Source organism: Salmo salar, chromosome ssa22 (genome assembly GCF_905237065.1).
Source record: "Salmo salar chromosome ssa22, Ssal_v3.1, whole genome shotgun sequence".
Classification (NCBI taxonomy): domain Eukaryota; kingdom Metazoa; phylum Chordata; class Actinopteri; order Salmoniformes; family Salmonidae; genus Salmo; species Salmo salar.
The window spans coordinates 46,474,158-46,500,534 of record NC_059463.1 but is presented as its reverse complement, the minus strand read 5'-3'; the positions used below and the strand labels follow the sequence as shown (position 1 = coordinate 46,500,534).

General features: G+C 42.3%; 1 protein-coding gene across 1 annotated transcript in view; it reads left to right on the top strand.

The window, feature by feature from the left end:
• The window catches only part of LOC106583601 (disks large-associated protein 4), a 203,558-nt gene that overhangs the window by 22,633 nt on the left and 154,548 nt on the right, over nt 1-26,377 (top strand). The window contains exon 2 of the mRNA XM_045705451.1: nt 23,520-23,586. The gene's annotated coding sequence lies outside the window, so the exon portion shown is untranslated. The remainder of the gene's footprint in view (nt 1-23,519; nt 23,587-26,377) is intronic.

The window sequence follows — 26,377 nt, the reverse complement described above, 5'->3', positions numbered from 1 at the left end:
TATAATCTATCAATGGAAGATTAAAGGGCCCATCCATGTCAGTCAAATCATAGCCTCTTCCTGATTAACTTTCCTCAACCTATCACACGACCCTTATAGCTTATATTCGAGGAGAACAGTATTAACGACATCATCCATTTTTTTTACTGCATCACAAGGGTTTAGCGTTTTGATGCTAATTTATGCCAACCTAAACTCCCCTATATCCATTTTCTGCTTGTCATTTTTCTTTGACTGAATCATTGTTGTTTGGATATTTCAGTTAAGAATGTTTATAGGGGGAATATATTTGATTGGGGTTTGACAGTTTTATGATAGCTTTGAACGGCACCTCAATGTAAGTGATCGTCTGAGTGAGTTTGTGATGTATGTTGATCCCTCATGGATGATCGATAGGTAAATAGACAGAGAAAGAGCTCTGTTATTCTCTTAAAGGCTTGCAAAAAGTGAAAACCATTTTCTCCCAAGATTAGCTATAGGTTCGGATAGAATGGGATTTCTTGTGAGGTAATAATGGGAAATTGGAATTGTCCATTGTCCATTGTCCATTGTCCATTTAATCTGCTGTAAATTTTTGGTTAGGAGCTAAGATTTGAAGGTCACAGTAACAGATACATTTTTCTGTAATGGGGCATTGGGAGAGCATCATACTGTAGCTAGGGATGAAAGAGCTGGTATGAAAGAGCTGGTATGAAAGAGCTGGTGTGAAAGAGCTGGTATGTGTGCATGTGCAGTCATTTACATTTGACATTTTTGTGATTTAGCACACACTCTCATCCAGAGGGACTTGCTCAAGAGCACATTGACAGATTTACACATTGCCAGCGTTTCAGACAGCCAGACATAACATAATAGAACAGACAGACAGACAGACAGACAGACAGACAGACAGACAGACAGACAGTGTGTGTGTGTGTGTGTGTGTGTGTGTGTGTGTGTGTGTGTGTGTGTGTGTGTGTGTGTGTGTGTGTGTGTGTGTGTGTGTGTGTGTGTGTGTGTGTGTGTGTGTGTGTGTGTGTCCTGGATCTAGCAAGTGGATGAGTTCCTTATTGTCGGAGTCCTCTGTGGTGCTCTATGATTCATTAATGGCTCCTATCACTGAAAGAAGTGTACACAAAGCAGCGGGACATAAGTTCCCCACACAGACAGAGAGACAGAGGGGGAAAGAGAGAGAAATATAGAGATAGAGAGGTGGGGAGATACAGAAGTGGCAAGAGAGAGAGAGAGAGACGGAAAGACGGAAAGACAGACAGAGAGAGAGAGATAGAATGACAGACATAGAGAGACGGATAGACGGACAGACAGACAGACAGACAGACAGACAGACAGACAGACAGACAGACAGACAGACAGACAGACAGACAGACAGACAGGTTGTTTGCGTGTCTACAGACCTTTTATAGCTCCCCACAGACATACAGCCCAAGCCTCAAGCCCCCACCGCCTCCCTTTGTGAGACATACGTGCCGTTTGATCTATTGTGGTATCGCACCCCCCTATCATAGTACACTAATCGCCCCTCCATCACAGTACACTAAATGTCCTCCTATCACAGTACACTAAATGTCCTCCTATCACAGTACACTAAACGCCCCTCCGATCACAGTACACTAAATGCCCTCCTATCACAGTATACTAAATGTCCTCCTATCACAGTACACTAAATGCCCTCCTATCACAGTATACTAAATGTCCTCTTATCACAGTACACTAAATGTCCTCCTATCACAGTATACTAAATGTCCTCCTATCACAGTACACTAAATGTCCTCCTATCACAGTATACTAAATGTCCTCTTATCACAGTACACTAAATGTCCTCCTATCACAGTACACTAAATGTCCTCCTATCACAGTACACTAAATGTCCTCCTATCACAGTATACTAAATGTCCTCCTATTACAGTACACTAAATGCCCTCCTATCACAGTACACTAAATGCCCTCCTATCACAGTACACTAAATGCCATCCTATCACAGTTCACTAAACGCCCCTCCTATCACAGTACACTAAACGCCCCTCCTATCACAGTATACTAAATGTCCTCTTATGACAGTACACTAAATGTCCTCCTATCATAGTATACTAAATGTCCTCTTATCACAGTACACTAAATGTCCTCTTATCACAGTACACTAAATGTCCTCCTATCACAGTATACTAAATGTCCTCCTATCACATTACACTAAATGTCCTCCTATCACAGTATACTAAATGTCCTCTTATCACAGTATACTAAATGTCCTCTTATCACAGTACACTAAACGCCCCGCCTATCACAGTATACTAAATGTCCTCTTATCACAGTATACTAAATGTCCTCTTATCACAGTATACTAAATGTCCTCCTATCACAGTATACTAAATGTCCTCTTATCACAGTACACTAAATGCCCTCCTATCACAGTACACTAAATGCCCCTCTATCACAGTACACTAATCTCCCATCTATCACAGTACACTAAATGCCCCCCTTTCACAGTGCACTTAACGCATGATTGTATGTATACATGTTATGATATTATATTACTTGATTATTTGTGCTTGCAAACATACTACCTCTCCTAGCCTAGCCATCTATCAAGCCTCATGAAACTGGTTTAGCACAGCATTGTTCACGGGCTCTGACAGGCAGACAAAGAGACAGAGAGTCTGGTGAAGAGAATAGTGCTAAATCACAAGCGTGGCAAATCAATTGATTTCAGAAGAGGAGATAAACATTGAAGCCACAACACCACTTAGCCTGTGAAACAGCTGGAATTGACTGATATCTTTGCCTGGGGGTTGTAACACTTGGCACTGACAACCTTCATTGTTGTCCCTTCATTCATGCCTGTGTTTGTGGTGTACTGATAGAAAGAACTATACTTCTGATTACATCTTATGGTGACTAACTTACTATGGCTAACTCCTGATGAAATTGGTCAGAACTCTGCCCAATTGGGTCCGATGGTCTCTCTGTGAACTGGTCAATGGCCTACACAGTATGAAGCTGAAGAGAATCACTTCAGTAAATCCTGTTAAGGTCGATGGTGCTTTCTTCACACACTAGTTTTCAGAAAAAAACAAGGATCAGACCTCAAGTGGTGTAGCTGGCAGGAGAATGCCAGGAGCTTCAGAAATGCTCAAAGAAACAAAAGAGAAATATGTGGGAGCAAGACCAGGAGGTGTCAGAGGAAGGCTCCAGCCACCCTAGTCATAGGCTGTTCTCTCTGCTACCGCACCGCAAGCAGTACCGAAGCACCAAGTCTAGGTCCAAAAGGCTTCTTAACAGCTTCTACCCCCAAGCCATAAGACTCTTGAACTGTTAATCAAATGGCTACCCGGACTATTTTCATTGTCCCCCCCACCCCCATTTTTACGCTGCTGCTAATCTCTGTTTATTATCCATGCATAGTCACTTTACCTCTACCTACATGTCCATATTACCTCAATTACCTCGACTAACCGGTGCCCCCGCACATTGATTCTGTACCAGTACCCCTTATATAAAGCCTCGCTACAGTTATTATATTGTTGCTCCTTAATAATTTGTTATTTTCCTATTTTATTTTAACAAATTTTACTTCAGTTTATTTTAGTAAATACTTGCTTAATACCTTTTTTTCTTAAACTGCATTGTTGGTTAAGGGCTTGTAAGTAAGCATTTCACTGTAAGGTCTATATCTGTTGTGTTAGGCGCATGTGACAAATAACATTTTATTTGTTTTTTTGCTTCATCCAACCAAGAGCTGTTTCTTACACCAGTGAAGAAATCCCTTTAAGAGGTTATGAGGCATTAGAGCTGCTTCCATTCAAAAACATGTCCGTTAGTCACTGCTGTATATGTCATACTGTAAATCGCCTTGAGTGACTGACCATTTTTGTGCTTGATTAAATATATAGACTTATATTTGAAGCTTCCTATTTTGAATCTTTAATTGAATAATCCAATTTAGGATGGAAGTAATATATTGAAATTCATCTTAGAAATGAACTGATCTTCCTGATCTGATATACAGTAAATATTCTCAATCCTGCTTGAAAAACATTCACAATGTCAAGGAATGCATTGCTATTTCTTTATTGGTTAAATTGTTAACTTACACTAATTTATCTTGAAATCACTTATTTTTAAGATTTTGGTGCTGTGTTAGGTAGGCTTACTTGGGTTTTAGTCCCGATGGGTCAGAATGGATTTTTGAATAATCTGTATAGTGTAGTTTTATAAAATCTGGATTTGTTATTGTCTTAGTCAAGTTTTGGTCTTGATGTTGTATTTATTACTGGTCTATGAGGACATGGTCCAAAGGTTTATATGTCACGGGATACTAGGAGTGGTGGTTGGAGTCAGGCGCAGAGAGCAGAGGTAAAGTACAACGTCTTTATTTTCTCCAGCACAAACCGGTCACGCCAAAACAGAAGGGCGCGTAAAATAAATGACCAACCCAAAACACAGGGCAAACAGTCCGGAGAGAAAAATAAGGCGTCAGCCAGCACGTCCAAAATAACACGACAGCGAAATAATCCTGCACAAACCTGGGCGGGCTAAACAGGCTTAAATAAACACAAATCAAGAAACACTACAGGGAACAGGTGCAACCAATAAGACCATACAAAGCGAAAAGTAAAAAGGGATCAGCGGCGGCTAGTAGGCCGGCGACGACGACCGCCGAGCGCCGCCCGAACAGGCAGGGGAGCCACCTTCGGTGGGATTCGTGACAGTATAAATGTTGATGTGTAATTGGTTCTGTTCATAACTGTTTTATATTATGCAGTTATGTTCATGTCATGGTCATCACTGGTCTTGGTCTCACTCAACGTTGATCTAGTTCACTCAGATTTTGACTCAACCCCTCCCTGGTCATCTTTGGGACATTTATGATGGACTGCTGGCTTATCTCCCAGCCTTGTGAACGAAAGATGAGGTTACAACCTAAGCCCTCATTACAGAACATCCCTTGTAGGACTGTGAAGGCCACTGAATCCCACTGTGAAAGCCACTGAATCCCACTGTGAAAGCCACTGAATCCCTCTCCTCACCCTGTGATCTGAAGAGCATTCATTTAAAATCCCCTATTATGCAACAGAAGTCCAACTTTCAAACGTTAACTTCATCTGTACAACTAAAAGCTGTGATTTGGCCATAGTTTTTCACTGTAGTTTCTTCAGTTACTCTAAATACTATCTACTGTATGGTGCATTATTGGTACTACTTTACTGTAGCTGGATGGTGTAAATGCTTGGTGGTTTAATACTGTATAAACAAATAACTAAGGCTAGGAGTAAGCCCTAGAAAAGTCTACGGCAGCTAAAATGGGAAATCTGATGTTTCCTTATGTTCAAGTGAAGTTGAATTTTCACAATATCAGCACATTTCCTGTGCTACGTTCGGAGAAACGTGGAAAGTTGCACACACGAAAACCTATGCATATTTGATGACACTACGATTACCCTCCAAGGTGAAATAAAATGGTTTTGTGTCTCCCACAATTTGTACAACTTATCGGGTGCTTTCACCATATGCATTTTATGTCAAAAGACTGATTTTACGCACAGTTAGCGTACGATGTAGCAGAAGTTAGTGCAGTCTTTGATAATCTCAGAGTGCTGGAGCAAATTTAGGCCCTTCAAGGAGGTTTTAAATAGGCCATGGACTGACCTAATTGCCTGAGTACCGCAGCTGTCAGTGCAAATGGGACTGGTACTCAGCTGAGGAGGAGGAGGAGGAGGAGAAGAGAGCAGGAAGGGATGGGCGAGGATTAGAGAGGAGAGGAGAATAGGAGGGCAGAAGATGGGGGAGTAAAAAGAGATGGGTGGATAGAGGGAGGAGTAGAAGAGAAGAAGTACTAAGGGAGGGGAAGGAAGATGGGGAGTGAAGAAGGGAGAATAGACTGACAGTAGAAGGCTGTCTAGGCCATCACTCCTGTGAAGGAGAAGGGCCGCTGTAAACACACACATACACACACACACACACACACACACACACACACAAACCAACGATTGCCCTGACCAAAAATAGCCTTGCTTTATTTTGCCCCTGCTCGCTGGAATTGACGGGATGAGAAGAATTACATTCTGGAGGTCATTTCATTCCATCTCTATCAATGACACATTTAGACTGGTTTTGTTAGGGCAATAAAACAGGTGGAGATTGGGAGTGCGACCGTATGACTCCGTACCTGTTGGCCACAGCAGTTCCAGTGAGGAGGACCGTGAAGGTGGCTTGGAAATGAGTAAACGGCAACAAACTCATTGATCTGTGTGATATGAACCTATCAAAGGTGGATTGTTTTGAAGAGGAAAAGTTTGGTTGTTTCAAATCCCTGCTCTTTGATCGACAGATTCCGGCAGGGTCACCAAGTTCTCTCTCTCTCTTTCTCTCTCTCTCTCGCTGTCTTTGTTTCCTTCTCTCTTCCCCCAGCTACCACTGTCCTTATTATTTACCCATATTTTGACCTGGAACAGCTCTGACCACATAAGGAAACATCAGATTTCCCATTTAGCTGCCATAGACTTTTCTAGGGCTTACTCCTAGCCTTGGTTATTTGTTAATACAGTATTTGACATATGGCAAAGATGGTTGTTTGAAAGTTCTGGGGACCCACTGTGGGTTATTTGCAACAGGTTTGGTTGATACAAAAGGAAGGCTGTCCTTTTAGCAAAACCAAAAATATTGTATTTCTAGTATTAGTACACAGTAAGCAGATGGGCTATTTTCAGTGGTGTAAAGTACTTAAGTAAAAATACTTTAAAGTACTGTACTACTTAAGTACTGTAGTTTATTTGGGTATCTGTGCTTTACTTTACTATTTATATTTTTGAAAACCTTTACTTCACTACATTCCAAAAGAAAATTATGTTATTATATTAGAAATTATGTTACTCCATACATTTTCCCTGGCACCCAAAAGTACTCATTACATTTTGAATGCTTAGTAGAACAGGAAAATTGTCTAATTCACATACTTATCAAGAGAACATCCCTGGTCATCCGTACTGCCTCTGATCTGGCTGACTCACTGAACACATGCATCGTTTGTAAATTGTGTCTGAGTGTTGGAGCGTGCCCCTGGCTATCCGTAAATAAAAAAAACAAGAAAATCGAGCCGTCTAGTTTGCTTAATATTAGGAATTTGAAATTATTTATAGTTTTACTTTGACTTTTGATACTTAAGTATATTTGAGAAATTACATTTACTTTTGATACTTATTATTATATTTATTAAATCCAATTATTAAATCCTTATTATATTTTAAATCCAAATACTTTTAGACTTTTACTCAGTAGGATTTTACTGGGTGACTTTCACTTTTACTTGAGTCATTTTCTATTAAGGTATCTTTACTTTCACTGAAGTATGACAACTGGGTACTTTTTCCATCACTGGCTATTTTGTAGGATGAGTGATGCACCCTACCATTGTGTGTTTGTTTGTTTGGTAACCTCATTGGCAGTCAGTGTCTAATATAGTATCTTAAACAGGTGATTCTACCATATGATAACAAATCTGGAAAGAATCCACCCCTCCCTCTGCTGCAGATACAATTACAGAAGATTGCTGCAGCATATTGTCTTGCATAGGAGATGACTGTAGTAATGTTAGCACGGTGACAAGACTGAGTGTCACCGTGAGAGTTATGCACATGACTCAGAGAGTTATGCACATGACTCACTACAAACACTTCTGTCTTCACACAAGGGGATTATTGGGTGATTGCATCATCATTTGAGACAATGGCTACCAATAAACACGTTTTATTTGGAGTTTTGTGACAATTAGTTCTTCTTCATGCCCTTATTGCTTTTTCTGCTTGGTTATTTTTAAATAGATACACGCTGTTCATCCATAATTACAGGAACCATCAAAGGGGGGTCTGTTTCCAGTGGGAAGGCGGTTATGAGCGCACAGTACTTAGAGAGCTTAACTGCAAAATAAGATTGTGGCTAACTTCCATCATGCATGACATTTAGAATGAGATTAGTCAATTGGTGTGACAATGTGACATTTGAACCCTGGGGAAAGTTTGTGAAGTTAGTTATCCTGCTAGTTGATAGTGATGTCGGAATGTCGCTTTGACTGGAGCGCCTGGGGGCACATTTCCTGTTTGCACTGTGCAGACAGTATTCCTCAAAGAGCTCGTTTCATGGTTGTACGGGGGGGGGGAGGGGATTTAAGAAGGATCACCTGTGCAAGAGGATAAGTCACTTCAGTTGTGGAAGGTAAAATATGCATTTAGCAAAACAGTAATGCACACAGTATCACCATACTTACTAGTTTCTAAATCACAATGCTGTGGTAAAAATAGCATAAAGCTAGACGAAACGTGAGTTTGAAGTCCTGTCATAATGCAAATATAAAAGGTTCGTATAGGTAACAAGGTTGACGTGTCATGCTCGGTTTTCTACCACAAAACACCAGAAAATTGCCAAAGAGAGTAAAACCAGCTCACCTGCTTTGTCACTATGATTTGATTATTCGATGTTCAATGTTTCTTTTTAAAACAATATTTTTAAATAATAGTTTCATCATTTTAAAGAGAAGGTTCAGTTCATGTAACAGGGTTTACCTTAAAATGAGGGACAAATGTAAATTATTCACTAATCACATTAAATAAATAATAATCTTCAGAAAATACTTAGTCCCCAAAAAATAATACTTGGACTTTACAATGACGCTGAAAACTTTGGGAACTTCGGGTTAAGTGGCTTCAAATCTTCCTAGAAGTCAGAAAAACATGACGTGGAACATGTCAAAATGCTGATTTTCTTATATTAAAAAACAGATTTATTAAAATGTCCATTTAATATAACAGTCTTGGTGAAGAAAATTATGCAATGATTGAATATAATGCTATTTATCAGTACTTGATTCATCAGAAGACAACAATCAGGCACCAGCAACTGTCTTTTTTTTCAATCAGACCTGGCTTCTATTTGAAATCCATCAAATACTTTTAGCATTTGCTTTAGCCTGCCTTGAGTGACAGGTGGGCGGGATTTTCAGTTTTGGTACTTTGCTATTGGTTCCATTGCAACATGCAAGCTCAATCAAGCACACCTAAATTATTGAAATAACTATTTCAACCTAGGTCTGTTCTATATAGTGAATAACTCATTTAGATCAATTGTTTTTATTCAACTTTTTTTTGTATGATCAAAACACTTTTAGAGACACTTTTCACTGTCCTCCAAGAGTTGCTGAATTTTCTCTTCGCTTCAGTTTGCTTCTCTATTCATGCACCTTGGTTGAGGAGTGACTTAGCTGTAGTGTTCTTTTCCCTTTGTATAACGCCCTGAACTCTGTGAGAGAAGAGATGCCAATAAACGGCCTGAAGAACCCTGCCTCCAGGCAGAACCCTGCCTCCAGGCAGAACCCTGACCCAGGCAGAACCCTGCCTCCAGGCAGAACCCTGACCCAGGAAGAGGTGGCGGCGAGGCCGCACGCAGACGGCCAAAGCGGCTAATTAGAATATCTGGACACAACAGCCTTGTGTGGGTGGCCAATGAAAGAGTTGTGCTGCAAGCAAAAGTGTCAAGTGATTCATTCAATTTGTTTTGGGGGCGCTCAGTGGAGCCGTCTCATGCCAATTGCAAAACACTCAGGGCCCTTTTTCCTTTATTTCAACGCTCCTGGTCCTGGTTTTTGGGATGAGACAAAATCATTATCTCCATGCACTATGAGAATGCATGTGTGGATCCATAGAACAATGATGAAACAGAGAAAATGACAATGATGAAACAGAGAAAATGACTTAATATTAAAGGAATATACACTTAGTCTGGATTAATTTAGTGAACTGTTTGTTTAATTCAACATCCTTTCTTGTAGCATATATTGTATATTGTAGCAGGTGAGTTTAACAATTCATTTCCTGAAGTTGTATTTGCTGTCAGTGAGAGGCAGTAGGTCATATTTCCTGCAAATGCAAATTCATCGTACCCAATGTTTTTCAGCAGTATTTCATTGTCTATATGTGTGAGTGTGGGATGCGTGCTTGCATCTGTTGTGTGTGCGTGTGCTTGTGTATGTGTTGATGAGTACTTTTGTGTGTTTGACAGTTGTACTCATAACTACTCTTATGGAATTTAAAGAACTGATCATCACATCAAAGAGCAAGCAGCCTATCTACTTAAAAACCACAAAGTTGAACATGAAACCTGGGTCATATCCATTAGGCACCAAACGCAAGAAAACTGACTGAAACTTGGAGGGATAACATGAACCTGAAGAAAAGTTTGTTTTTGTTTTACTTTGCAAACCTTTTTGGTACAGTGAGCCCTTAATGAATACAACCCTGAGATTACTTCTCTTCCACTGTTTTCAAGAGAATAGTAGAGAATCGCAGTAGAGAATCACTACACTCACTGTTTTCACATTTCAGCTTTCATTAGATTGTAATTACAGCTATTTGACTCCCCTGTGTTGGCTCAGTAGTTATACATCTGTCTGGGGAGCTTGTTGAATGTGTCTGTGTATGCACGTCTTTTTCTCCTCCTCTGTCTCCCTCCCTCCATTGCTCTCTCTCTACCTCTCTCCCTCTCCTGCCCAGCTCTTCTTCTCTCTGTCTCTCCATCTATTTCATACAACATCTTTGGCCATAGCAGTAGCCACTTGGAACCATAGAAACATTCAGTGGGTTTTTTACAGAAAGGTCAGCCTCACTGTACTTCCGATATCTTTCTCTGTAGCCTAACTATAATCTGAAATAAGATCATCCTATTGGCTTGATGTGAGAGGCACTTTCTGTCTTTGCTGTGATTTCATCTGAGAGACTATAGTGTGTTGTTGACAGATTATAAACAGGTTAAACCTCTAAAAGTCTAAGCCTTGGCAGAGGGAGGGGGTTCAACTAAGCTAACATATTGTTTTGAGATATTCATACCATGAATCATTTTGCTATTTCATTTAGAATTTAAGACCCCTGTAGGTATCCGAAAAAATATTGCATTTGGCCTTTACTACTATAGCCCATATAACACATTCATAAATGGCAAAACAGACATTCAAAATATTATCGTAAAGAATAAGGTTTTGAAGTTTCTGTTCTATATCTAGGAAATATAAGAAAGCTCAGGAAATATTTTTGTTTTTTGGACACATATGTAACCCCTTTTTTGTTGGCACAAAACTACCTCCATACTTCCATAAACCGTTTAAACCCGTACCTGGTTACCTTCAGATGAGTCCCAAGAACACTTCTGGGGGTCGTAGAGCAAAACGGAGAACACCATTGTGTTCGGGAGAATCTCCCCTTTCCATATCAGTTTGTAGCCCAAACAGTTCGGTCGCTGCAGACGTTTTCATGAGAAGACACATTTTCGGGATGTCTCATGGTTTGACAAACACCGCTGAAGCTCGGCCACCTCGGCCACCCATCTCTAGCTTAAACTGACGGATTTTGATGGGGATATTTTTATTATGTTACTTAGATTGACAATTTTATCATGACGCAATCTAGACATCATATTATGGTTGTTGTCTGGTCAGATAACAAGATTACAACCAATTATCAACCTCTTTTTCTGGTCGCTAAAAAGACAAAAAACGTCATTTTACAATCAGTTTACAACCTGACCAGAATCTCACAGACAATGTTAGAATGAAGTCATTGCAACCAACCGGCCTGGTCAATGCAGGAAACCAGGAAAGGAAACCTTTTTGAAACTATTGAGGTGTAACCTATCCCCTAGCACTGTGGACACAGATCCTAAGGGTCAACCAGGGGTCAACTGAAGGTCAACAACTGTGTAACTCCTATAGAGTACAGTCACTCACACCCCCGAGGAAGGGACTGGTGGTCCACAGATGGCTTGTCCTATCACCATGCTGAGACCACTGGCCTTATGGTGATCCAAGACCACATGCTGGAACAGTGATGGTGAGAGAGGACTAAGGGCCAGGACCGTATCCGCAAAGCATCTCAGAGTAGAAGTACTGATAGAGAATCAGGTCCCTCCTGTCCATATAATCTTATCAATCATGCTTTGTAAGGCCAAACTGGTCCTAGATCAGTATTACTACTCTGAGATGCTCGGGCTCCCGAGTGGTGCAGAGGACTAGTTCACTGCATCTCAGTGCTGGAGGCGTCACTACAGACCCTGGTTTGATTCCAGGCTGTATCCCAACCGGCTGTGATTGGGAGTCCCATAGGGCGGCGCACAATTGGCCCAGCGTCGTCCGGGTTTGGTTGGAGTAGGCCGTCATTGTAAATAAGAATTTGTTCTTAACTGACTTGTCTAGTTAAATAAAGGTTAAATAAAAAAAATGCTTTGAGCCCAGATCTGATAGCATTACAAGCATTTTCCCACAGAGAGTTTAACATACAAGACAGAGCCTGGTTTCTTCCTAGGTTCCTGCCATCTAGGTAGTTTCTCCTAGCCACCGTGCTTCTACATCTGCATTGCTTGCTCTTTGGGGTTTTAGACTGGGTATCTGTAAATCACTTTGTGACAACTGCTGATGTAAAAAGGGCTTTATAAAATAAATGTTGAATGATTGATTAAAAGATTGAAAGATGGATTTTTGTCACTGTCACGATCGTGACCAAAGATGGACCAAGGCGCAGCGTGATTTGAGTTCCACATACTTTTAATCCAAAGTGAAACTACAACAAACAATAAACAAACACCGACCGTGAACAAACAATGCGCACATCAGCACTCAACAAAACAATATCCCACAAAGCAGGTGGGAGAAAGGGCTTCCTAAATAGGATCCCCAATTAGAGGCAATGATTACCAGCTGCCTCTAATTGGGAACCATACAGCTCACCAACATAGAAATAAAATGACTAGAACACCCCCCTAGTCACGCTCTGACCTAAACACCATAGAGAACCAAGGAAACTCTATGGTCAGGGTGTGACAGTACCCCCCCCACCACCCCCCCCCGAAGGTGTGGACTCCGGCCGCAAAACCTGAAACCAAATGGGGAGGGTGGGGGGGGGTGACTAGTGTCGGTGGCGGCTCCGGTGCGGGTCGTAGCCCCCGCCCAGACCCCGGATCCAGCCATGGCGCCGGGCTGAACGCCATGCCTGGACTGGGCACCGGCGCAGTGGAGGGCTCCGGCCATGGAGCTGGGTTGGACGCCATGCCTGGACTGGGCACCGGCGCAGAGGAGGGCTCCGGCCATGGAGCTGGGTTAGACGCTGTGCCTGGACTGTGCACCGGCGCAGAGGAAGGCTCCTGCCAGGGAGTGGGACTGGACACCGTGCCTGAACTGGGCACCGGCGCAGAGGAAGGCTCCGGCCTTGGAGCGGGACTGGACGCCGTGCCTGGACTGGGCACCGGCGCAGAGGAAGGCTCCTGCCAGGGAGCGGGACTGAATGCCGTGCCTGGACTTGGCATTGGCGCAGAGGAAGGCTCCTGCCATGGAGCGAGACTGGTCATCATTCCTGGACTGGGCATCGGCGCAGGTTGCACCGGACTGATGACACGCTCCTCAGGTCGAGTGCATGGAGCCGGCACAGGACGCTCCGGGCTGGGGAGGCGCACTGGAGGCCTAGTGCGTGGAGCCGGTACAGGTGGCACCGGACTGGTGACATGCACTTCAGGGTGAGTGCGAGGAGCTGGCACAGGACGTACCGGACTGGGGAGGCGCACTGGCGGCCTGGTGCGTGGAGCCGGCACAGGTGGCACTGGACTGTTGACACGCACTTCAGGGCGAGTGCGGGGAGCTGGCACAGGACGTACCGGACTGGGGAGGCGCACTGGAGGCCTGGTGCGTGGAGCCGGCACAGGTGGCACTGGACTGGTGACATGCACTTCAGGGCGGGTGCGGGGAGCTTGCACAGGACGTACCGGACTAGGGAGGCGCACTGGAGGCCTGGTGCGTGGAGCCGGCACAGGTGGCACCGGACTGTTGACACACACTTCAGGGAGGGTGCGGGGAGCTGGCACAGGACTCACCAGACTGCTGACAGGCTATTCAGGTCGAATGTTGTGCAGAACACACCTGCACAACATCTCTCGCCTCTCTCCTCCAACAGCTCCATCAGCTCACCGACGGTCTCTGGCTCTCTCCGCGGCTCGACCGACAGCTCCATGTGCCCCCAAAACAAATCTTGGGGTTTTTGTGGCCGCGGACCCCGGCGTCGTCGCTGTCTTCTTTGGTGTCTCCTTCCAAGGAAGGGTCTCACAACCTCCCATGATTTCCTCCCATGTCCAAAACTCCTTAACCTCCATAACACGCTGCATGGTTCTGCGTTGGTGGGATATTCTGTCACGATCGTGAGAAAAGATGGACCAAGGCACAGCGTGATTTGAGTTCCACATACTTTTAATCCAAAGTGAAACTACAACAAACAATAAACAAACACCGACCGTGAACAAACAATGCGCACATCAGCACTCAACAAAACAATATCCCACAAAGCAGGTGGGAGAAAGGGCTTCCTAAATATGATCCCCAATTAGAGGTAACGATTACCAGCTGCCTCTAATTGGGAACCATACAACTCACCAACATAGAAATAAAATGACTAGAACACCCCCCTAGTCACGCTCTGACCTAAACACCATAGAGAACCAAGGGCTCTCTATGGTCAGGGCGTGACAGTCACAGCTTTATTTTGGCTGTTAGTCAACATATACAGTGACAAGAAAAAGTATGTGAACCCTTTGGAAATTCCTGGATTTCTGCATAAATTGGTCATAAAATTTGATCTAATCTTCATCCAGGTCACAGCAATAGACAAACACAGTCTGCTTAAACTAATAACACACAAACAATTATACGTTGTCATGTTTTTATTGAACATACCATGTAAACATTCACGGTGCAGGGTGGAAAAGTATGTGAACCCTTGGATTTAATAGCTGGTTGACCTCCTTTGGCAGCAATAACCTCAACTAACTGTTTTCTGTAGTTGCAGATCAGACCTGCACAACGGTCAGGAGGAATTTTGGACCATTCCTCTTTACAAAACTGTTTCAGTTCAGTAATATTCTTGGGATGTCTGGTGTGAACTGCTCTCTTGAGATCATGCCACAGCATCTCAATCGGGTTAGGTCAGGAAGGCGTATTTTCTTCTGTTAAAGCCATTCTGTTGTTGATTTACTTCTGTGTTTTGGGTCGTTGTCCTGTTGTATCACCCAACTTCTGTTGAGCTTCAACTGGCAGACAGATAGCCTAACATTCTCCTGCAAAATGTCTTGATAAACTTGGGAATTCATTTTTCCGTTGATGATAGCAAGCTGTCCAGGCCCTGAGGCAGCAAAGCAGCCCCAAACCATGATGCTCCGTCCACCATACTTTACAGTTGGGATGAGGTTTTGATGTTGGTGCGCTGTGCCTTTTTTCTCCACACATAGTGTATAGTGTTCCTTCCAAACAACTCAACTGTAGTTTCATCTGTTCACAGAATATTTTGTATAAGGTAGTTACTATGTATAAATTGTGGTCCAAACGGATTAATTTTATTGTTGCGAAAGCCACCCTTTTTGACCTGGACTATGTTTCCCCTTTAGATTTGGACATTCCACATTTCATAGCTCAAATGGGGTTTAAAGATCCCTTTAAACAAAAAAAGGTTTATGTAAATAGAAAACATGGTGGCGTAGCTTTACGTCTGATTAAATGTTATTGCTTCCCTTTTTAAGAGGGGTTTAAAAGTAGGGCTGACTTTTTATTTGCTTAAAGACCACCTGCCATGAGTGAGTGCTTGATAGAGAGAGGGAGAGAGAGAGAGGGAGAGAGAGAGAGGGGGGAAGAGAGAGAGCGAGAGGGGATCGAGGGGGGATCAAGGGAGAGGATGGATAGAGAGAGATAGAGGGGGAATAGAGAGGGGGGAGAAAAGAGGGAGTGAGATGAGAAGGGTGTTGTTCTCTTCCTACCGTCATCTATAGTCTGTCATTCATCTACCTTCTCTTAATTTCTCTCTCTTTCTTTCTTTGCCATCTCTAGTCCCTCTCATCCTCCCCCTCTGTTGTCTTCTCATCTGTCTGTCCTCTGTCACTATCTCTTCTCTCACTTTGTTTTCTCTCCCTCCATCCCCTCTCTCTCTATACTGTATAAATGTTATCTTGCTATTCTTAGTCTACCTCTCTGTGTACTCTCTCTTTCTCACTCTTGCTCTCTTTCCCAACCACGGCCTAGCTTGAGGTAGATTCAGTCTCCATGACGATCACTGGAGGCTCCGCTGCTCTTACCAAGGTCACCTCTACGCTAGTGTCACCCAGTACAGCGCTACTCACCAACAGCTGAGAAAGAGGGAAAGAGAGAGAGAGAGAGAGCGAGAGGGGGAGAGCGAGAGAGAGGGAGGAAAGTTGAGCGATGGGGAGGATTACATGTAATCTGTTACTCCGCAACCCTGATTACTCTGATAAAGGAAAATGTACTTATTCACAAACTAGAGGCATCAAAAGACAAAAGTAAAGGAAATTCAGAGTGAAGGAGATGCAGAAATTTATGAAAATGCTGAAAATAGTTTTTGATTGAAGTTTGATTGAACAGTATAAAACAATCAGAAAAGAGAAAGCCCCATTAAAACCACTAACTGGTTCTGCATGCTTCGGTTCTGTTGGCACCTAGTGTGCTTGCATATTCCCTTGAAAGACCTTCGCTTGAAAAATGAGACGCCGTAGCCAATATACAATTCCTCAGAATAGACAGAATTAATCTAAGATAACTCAAGAAATCTGTTATTAATTTAGAATTATTTTCAGTATAAATTTTAGTCACGCATTTAACATCTAACTAAGTAAGATGTTTGGTGCAGTATTTCTCAAGTGAAAAAATGTGCATGAAAACGAGTCGTCTATCATTGAATGAAAATAAACACTTCATTGAAGAATCACTACTGTTGACCAATCACCGATTTAGGGGCGTAGACTTCGGCTTCCAAACTTTGGCTTGCCTCAAGAAAATGCTTTGTGTGCGCGAACAGCTGAAAACAAAACCTTGCCAAAGACCAAAACGAACTAAAACATCACAAAATGTATTCATAATATATACACAAACTGTTTTGGATGGGAAGCAAGCGGACACATTTAAAAAGTTTTTGTTGCCACCCTTTTATTATAAAAAAAACATAAAATACTGTCAAATACTTTCATACTGTCAAAAATGAGAAAAATGATAATACTATTTTGGCCATATTGCCCAGCCCTAGGAGAGCGAAAACAAGAGAAGGGGGTCAACAAAAACATTGTGAGGTTCCACAAAGCTGGGGCTTGTGAGGGAGATCATCTAAGCACCACAGTACAGCACACAGAGTGAATAAGAGCACTGAACAAAACACAGGCATTGCAATTGACAAGCTCTAAAGACACGCCATATGAGCTGGAAGCAAGAGAGTGGATGTTTATTAGCCAGCTGGCAAGTGTTTGGCTATGCCATTGGGATGCTAGCAAGGTTACCGATTTAGCCTACAAAAGCACTGGCTGTTATACTGTAAATGGTTGCTACTGTGCAGTGCTACTGACTGACTGACTTACTTGGAAACCAATGATTATGTTGAAAGGTATATTCTGCTATGGTAAAACTAGGTCAGACAAACACTTCTTATACACACCTATCACACAACTGTACACACACACACACCCTCACCCAGACTCAACCAGACATTCCTCTTCTACAGTTTTCTCATCCATCTTACTTATGTTCATCCCCCTCTCTCGTCCTCCCTCTCTCCGTTCCATGGCCTCCACCTCCTAGGGAGTGTGCTGGAGGAGTCGTCTGCTTAGATACATTAATATTTCAGCCGCACACACACACCACACACACACACACACCAGGGGATACACAAGTTCAGCCTATGGGAGAAGATAAGGGGCTGAGAGAGATGGAATGGGGGAGTGTGTGACAGAGGGAAGGAGAGGAAGAAAGAGTGAGAGAAGAGAGATGAAAAATGGGGGGGATATCAGCGAGTTGAAATGGAGAAGTGGGGGGGGGTAGGGGGGGGGGGGTACAAGACAGAGATGGAGCAAGTGTCTCGTTTTTTTCCCCGTAACCATGTCTTTCGTGAAATTGTCTCGCTTTTGTGACGGTAGTAGACGCAGTCACGCCACTAAAACCTAACATTGAAATGTAAAGCGAAAGAGAGGAAAATAGAAAGAAGGAAGGGTAGCAGAGAGAAAGAAAAGAAGATAAGGGGGAGGATATTTAAAAGGGTATGTGTGTATAAGAGAAATTGAAAACACAAGATGAAAATGCATTATTTAAAGAAAGAGAGAGCTAACAGCATAATGTGATCCAATACCATGTAGGAGAAAGAGGGGGGAAGGATAGAGAGAACAAGGCCCATCCGGGAAGGAAGAGGGAGTGATGGGGGAGGGAGAAGAGGGAAGTGGTGAAGGTGTGCCAGGCACAGCAGGATATCCTGTATGGCTGATGATTGAGGGCTGTGGGCAGGCTTCCCCTTCCTCTCTGTGTGAACTGCAGTGTGGCCAACTTTTTACCGCCTGTTAACTAGGGCGTTTGTCACAATGATGTTTGTCATGGTTACGGTTGGTAATTTCCTGCAGTCAAATGACCAAATCGCCCTTAAGTGGCCTCATGGGTGGAATGTTAATGTTTTAATAATTTCATAATTAATAAACATTTTTCTTTTTAATGCAGAAGATCCGGTGTTTCTATGTCAAATTGTTTTGTTATACAAATACTGGGATTGTTTTTTTAAGCCCTTAACCATGTGTGTGAGGTGTATACTTTTTGTGTGACCCTGATTTAGCCCACTGCAGTAAAAGGTTAACACGGCAAGGGCCATCCCAGGGGCAAACCAGAGCGATGCTATACCTGGTGGTTAAGTGTTTTTTTTACTGTATGTCAAATCTACCATTGGGTGATGCCACACCAGCAGGAGCAAACATTTTTGGGGTTATCTCAGATTGTTCTGGCAATTTTCATGTAGAAACTTAATTAGGGGGAAAGATTTTTTAAATGCTTTTTCACAAACCATTTTTTACACAAACCCTTTGTATCACCAACCATTATTTTTTTTATGATAATGAAAGTGTCCATTTTAGGCCCTTTTCAGACCTATACATCCCTCATATACATGCCTCCTGTAAGATCCTATGATCCGTGAATATTAATATATCAAAACCAGCCTTTTTATTTTGTTCATTTTAAGACGTATTGTTTGGAACAATATACTCTTCAATTAAATCACATTTTCAGAGAGGGCTCTCTGCTGTTTCATATGATCCATTTTATGAGTGCCACCAACACAGTGAATGGGAAAATGGATTCAAAGGGAACTCTGCTGGTGATTTGCTGAATGTACAACCCTAAATGAGGGCTGTATTTGGTTAATGACCTATAATATCAATATATATGTATAAAATGGGTCATATCATTAAAAGTACCAGAGAGCCTACTCTGGAAATTGGACATGTGTGAAGAGTACAGTATATTGTTACAAACAATATGTCTTAAAATGAACAAAATAAATAAAGGCAGTTTTTGCGATATTAATGTTAATATTTGTAATGTTGAATACATTTTTGAGGATTTTTTTTTTTTTTTATCAAAACATACTACATTTTTTAGAGCACACTTTAAGGAGTATGACACCAAAATGTTGTCTGTATCATGTATGGTTCACAGATCATAGGGTCATGTATAGGTCTAAAATTGAATAAAATAGATTTTCTCAAAAATGGTTTGTGATAAATGTAAAAAGTATGTTAAACATCCTTCCTCCCAATAAAATGTGAGGATTGCCAGAACAATCTGAGATACCAAAAATATTTAACGCTTCCACTGTTGTGGAACCACCTCATTATAGTACATTGTTTACAGTATAGACAGTGCTAGTGTAGATGTGAAACTTACAGCTCAGCCTAAAGTGTCGCCAATTGTGCCGCCGAATAGCTACTCTTTTCGGTGTCTCAACTGGTAAGACACTTCGGGAGGGTGGTCACGTGTGCTAGCCAGGCAGAGGTCCTCGGTTCGAGCCTTGGTGGAGCCAAATCAGGTGGAAGTGGTACTCACTAAGCAAGCAGTGTGACATCCTTTACACTAGCAACCCATATGTAGTTGATAAAAACACATTGGAGGACTGCACATACAGTTGAAATTGCTGCTATATTAGGTTGTCTAATGGTATTGGCATGGTCAAAATACTGCACCAATCAAGTGTCAGCACACGTGATATTTTATCAAATTCAATAAATACCTGACATTTATGGTACATTTGTTATTATGAAAGCCTCATATCTTGCAACTTGTTATTACAACTCACTCGGCTGACAAAGAAACTTGCATTTGCACTTGCATAAATCAATGACAAGCTGATTCCATCGAAACTGTCATAGTCCGTGTATGTAGGTGGCAGGGAAGTCAGGCGCAGGAGAAAACAGAGTGGTTAAAAAATGGAGTATTTATTTCCAAAAACCACGTAGAAAATTAATCCGGGTAAAACAATAACCCGTCGCACACCGATACATAAACAACACGTACATAACAAACAAACAATCACCGACAGAGAAATGAGGGGAAGCAGAGGGTTAAATACACAACATATAATTACTGGGATATGAAACAGGTGTGTAAAGACACCAGACAAAACCAATGGAAAATGAAAAACTGATCAATGGTGGCTAGAAGACCGGTGACGTCGATCGCCGAGCACCACCCGAACAAGGAGGGGCATCAACTTCGGTAGAAGTCGTGACAGAAACAACTTTACAAACCACTGTCACATAAGAGATCAAACTACAAACTCTTCACAATGGCCAAATCACTCACCCAAACACCAAACTCACATTTAAGCTAAATGTCCCCATCATCTCTTCAGTCCCTTCTTCCTTATGCACCACAGCTCCCCCAGATCCATAGTGCCTTTGTTTTTAATAAAGGTGTTTCGGTGGATGTTTTTGATTCAAGCCTTATTAGCCTAGCTATGAACCGCATGTTGCTCTCTCCATATTTACCCCGGACTATAAGGCTAGGCCTGTCGATGACCAGAGAGAGGGAAACAGACTCACTGCACCCCTCCAGCCAAAACAGATTATGGGAGCATATCTCCCATGGTGCATTGCATGTGCATTGTGTGTGCCTGAGCACCTTTATAACGGCCAGGGGGTGTATATCACAATAGAATGAACGAGAGAGAAAGAAAGAGATAACAGAGGGGTGATATGTTCAGTTTGTTTATCTGGAAATAGATTTCTTCACACTGATCTCCCAGCGGAGTAGCAGCCGTTGCTATGCGCCCTCTGCGATTCGAGTGTGAGAGGAGAAGCATGGAGGAGGAGGTGGAGGAGAAACGGGGGGAAGGGTGGACAGTTTTTTTAATCTCAAGAAGAGTTTGGTCATTCATGCTATAGATTCCTGAGGTAGAATAATAAAAAGTAGGCCAAGTGTGTGTGTGTGTGTGTGTGTGTGTGTGTGTGTGTGTGTGCGTGCGTGCGTGCGTGCGTGCGTGCGTGCATGCGTGCGTGTATGCGTGCGTGTCTGTATGTGTGTATGTGAGTGAGTGAGTAAGAGAAAAAGAGAGAGACAGGGAGAGAGAGTGCCCTGAAGTTAAGATTTCTTAACTGAGTGGACTGTGAGTGGTTGAGCTCAGATGGCCCCACTGCGCTGCTGAAACAGAGGCTGTAATGTATGTGTGTCAGTGGAGTGCTACTGTAGGTTAATGCACCACCACACACTGAGCTTCTGTATGCTATAAGGGTCCTGTGGTTAGCACCAGTGTTAGCGATGCCTTAGGAAACTGAAACTGCATTGAGCCCTAATGGCTGGTCAGCTGTACAATACATGGTCAAACAAACCCTCCAGTCAAGACTTCCTGCTGACTAATGTTAACCTGTGAGCTATGTGTACATCTTTTGTCGCTGCTCAGTCAGCAAAACATGAAGCCTTTCTTTTTCTTCTATGTCTAACATGATCCGACACATCCCTCTCCCTCAGGCTTCAGCATCTTGACTCAAGCTGCCATCGTTTTGGCTGGTCTATTTGTGCGGTCTAGTCCGAATATTGATTTAACTTATTTTCTATCTAGTTTATCCTGTCGGTCCTGTCACTATCATTAATTATCACGGCTCTCACCTTGTGTTGATGTATCCGACACATTTGATTGTGGCTAAAGGCTAGAATGCTAGGAATGATATGTGCAAATCCCTCTTGATGTGTCTCTAAGGGGGTCCTGTTCTGTTGGATGAACAAGAGCTGAACTGTGATAGCATTGATTGAACAAGAGCTAACTGCATGCAGACACACACACACACACACACACACACACACACACACACACACACACACACACACACACACACACACACACACACACACACACACGAGTGTACGCACGCACGCACACTCACTCACACACACACACACACACACACACACACGAGTGTACGCACGCACGCACACTCACTCACACACACACACGATCAAAGTCAAGCGCAGCAGCAGGTTGCAGGGCAATGGTAAGCTAAGACCCCAACCTGGCCTAGATGACCCTATTGGGTCCAAGCCAAGGTATCAGGGGACTAGAGTAGAACAAAACCCATTCACCCTTAGGCTTCCATAGTAGTCGTCCATCCCACCAAAGGAAAGGGCTGGTACGGCCACATTTGCCATCAATCAACATTCATCCCTCATCCCACTGTGTTATCAAAAAGGAAGACAGAATTAGTAATAGACTTACTGTGCAGTGGAGGCTGCTGATGGGAGGATGGCTCATAATAATGGCTGGAACGAAGCAATGTGCAACACATGTGTTTGATGTATTTGATACCATCCCACTTATTCCACTCCAGCCATTACCACAAAACCTGTTCTCCCCAAATAAGTTGCCACCAACCTTCTGTGTTATTGTGACAACTCTTATCCACACTACTGTATATGTATGGCTTTTGCTATGTGGCGTCATGTGATGATAATATGGATGTAGCTTTATCTCATTGAGGACCTCCACCAGTATTGTAAGGGGGCAGAGTTTTGTCTGGTCTTCCATGCACATTGTTGTTTACACTCAACTCTTGGTTTTGAAGTTTTAATGATTATTACAGCCAGAAATGCTTTTACAACGCTATGTGGTATGTTCAATATTGTGAAACAATTCTCATTGGGAAAATATCCTTTCTAAAACTTTAATGGTTCACTTTTAAGGGAAAGTCCCCACCGGAGCTGCTTCCTGAAGAATGATCTTAATCAGAAGTTAGGATTCTTAATTAAATTGTCTGATCTCCAAAGTTGCTCCAATTCGCATAACTCTGAAAGATAGGCCTAATTGATTTCCAAAACAAAGAAATGGCTGGATAATTCAATTTCTTCTGTTGATAATTACCGAAAAGATAAGTAGGGTTTTGAAGACACTAGATTAAGATGAACTGCATTAAATCTTGTGTTATTTGCTGACTCATTGCCTTTTAAGCTAAAGCTATTCAATTCTCTGAAAAACTAATTAATTCAAACTCGAATCAGCAGTATTAATGTACAAAGTCTATATTCCTCAATTCCTTGTACCCTGCCAAGTCCTCTATTTACTACAGAAGGCTCACAAAAGATGTGAATGTGTATTGTAACTTTCACTATTACTATGGCTAATCATGCTAATGTTTCCCTCCATTTTGTGTTGCAGGATTTCTTTATCTATTGACCTCTACGTCCATGTCTTTGAAGACGGATTATCCAAACCATTCAACAAGGTATGTGTGCTGGAATATCAGATATCTTCTACCAAAGTGTCCCTGGTCTTCAAAAGTGCAAAGTGACATTCCCTCCTCTTTGGGTCCTGTCACCTCCTTGCTTTCTTCCTTCCATCCGAATCTGGCTGACATTGTGAAGGACACTGGTGGTTTGAGTCCTAAGGAAACACTGACCTACTTGTGGTTGATGCTGGATTCATTGAAAAGGCTGAACTACCTAGGGAATTAGCTTATGGGGGAGGCAGTTGACATTGTCCTTGCCCAGGTTGAACGTTGATGGATACCAGACATTTGGATGGAGCATCACTGTCAGACTGACAAAAGGATCGGTCCATGAAAGGTGGAACTTTTTGTCCAGTGTTATGAGCTTTGATGAATCTCTTGCTTTTCTAAGTTCACTTTTGAACTTAGAAAATAATATAAATTACAATTTATATAATGATGAATGGCTAGGGTATAACATGAGCACATATGTCGTAGTAGTGTTCTGCGGTTTCAGGGATGATAAGACCTGTTTTGTTAGCCAAAGGCACACACACTGTTGCCTGCCGAGCACTTACTGAACTAGCCCGATGCCCAACATTATGAGTGGTCTTGGGATATAACCCTAAAGTACACCACTGGACTAAGTTATTTATTGTAGTGTGTTAGGATTTAATTCAGAGCAAGTGTAGATATGTATTTACCTGAGATACTGTTCCTCTTGAACAGCTACTTCCGAAGTACAATGAAACGTTTTTTAAACAATCCCTCCTCTCTCTACCAATTGGATGGAAGGAATCAAGTTAGGATGATTAGGAAATAATTAAATACATTTTGGTTTTGGATAAACACAGGAATGTGTGTATTTGCACTCTGCTAGAAGCATGACTCTAACTAGTTAAGCTGTTAAACTGTGGGTCTTATATATTTCAGGATAGTGATAGTGGCTACTTGGTTATCACACTTCAGACCAATTCAATATTTTGCTACAGCTGTTGCGTCCGTGATTTCTCGCTCTGTTGGGTTCCCGGAACATAAATGGTCATGAAACAGTGACCCATTTGATAAAAGCTTATAGAATAAAACATCAGAGAGAGCAGAAGCTACACATACTTCGAGCTGTCGTTTTCAAAGAAGACCCATGCGATTACAAGGAAAACATGCATGCTACGTGTATGCATTCTGCAATCCTCAAACATCCCCTTTTACATATAAATGGTTGTTCCCATTACGCGTCCTAAACCCACACGCACACACGCACAGCAACTCTGACCTCTGAATTCAAATCTTATAGGGTCCATTTAGAGGAGAGGTCACTCTATGAGCCTATCGCTCTATAGCAACATGGTGACGTTTCAGAGCTCAAGGCCAATCATATTCCTCCTTGAGTCAAACAGCCTTGGGAGACCAGCACATGATTGGCCCTGAAATTAGCACATGACCTATGGCCACTGGAACAACCGTTGCAGACATTCATCATCGTTTTAGGGGGTAATAAACATGTAAATAAACACGCTAAGGAGGAACAAACCCATTGTTTTATTTCTCTAATTGCTCCTTACATGGCAGGGTGTTGGGAAAAGGATAAGTACCTCACTTATTCCGAACAAGGCTTGAGTTCCCCACCCTCCAGGGATTTGAACCAGTGTTTCTGTTTGTCAAATCAGTCTTTCCCCCTAACCTTCCAGGCCATATTGTTGAATATTGTAGATTTTTACATTAGGGTGTTCCTACAAATAAAAGGCAGCAGAATTATTAGGGAGAGCTTACCATTTCATCTGAATTGCAAATGGAAGTAAATAGATGTACTGTAAATATCTGTGCATACTAATGACAATGCCATGTACTGTAGGCCGTGTGTTCTCTCTCGTGTGTCACCAAGAATAGAAGCTTCTGCCCAGCTATGATGATTTATGATTTCATTACAGAAATGTCCGCCACACTTTCCCGCTGTCCGTCAAGCAAGCCCATTGAGAAATGTGGTTACACTTACAATTTCAGGTATGTTGCAATTGATGATAGCTGTGCTGTAAACATACTGTCTATTGACTGTTGTAAGGCTAGCTCGATGTTAGCAAAACATGTAGCCCTTGGTTTATCAGAAGGAGTGCTAGTAAACAAATAGCTGATTTATCCCATGATGATACTGTTTGAGGAATATTTAATATCCAAGCACGAGAGATTCTCTAGTTTCCCCCAAGGCTTATTACATTTGCTTCAATCAGCCCACTCACTTTTACTCACTTCTATATTGTTTTCTCGGAGAGCTCGGCTTATTGCATTGCATTTTATCTAGTTGATGAATTGTTGATGCTATTACTCTGTTTTGATTTTATCTATCAGAGGCTACTGTGTACCAGGGTATCTACTGTACACCCCCCGCATATCTTTTTTGCAAAAGCTTCACAACATGATGCATATAAACTGATACCAGGTTGGCAATCCGCGTGCGTTATTTATCATGAGAACGTTGCAAGGGAGTTTGCCGATTTTCCCCTATGACTGTGGCATACAGTTTGTCAAAGTAAACCCATTACAAGAGCTGGGGACTATAAAGTTCTGTCTGCAAAAAGATAATTCAGAGATAACTGGCTTTAAAGTTCTGAACCCTCATTGGTTTGAATGGTGTCAGCAATTTTTTATCTTGTATTTTTTTAAACTAAACAACCTGAATTGGGGTATTTAGACTACTGTACGTATAGGTAGTGAACATTGAACAGAACAAGGCTATGTCAATAACTCAATCTTGACCAAGATGCAGATAGAACCTTATAGTCCCACACTCTTGATTTACTATGATTTCAGCTGG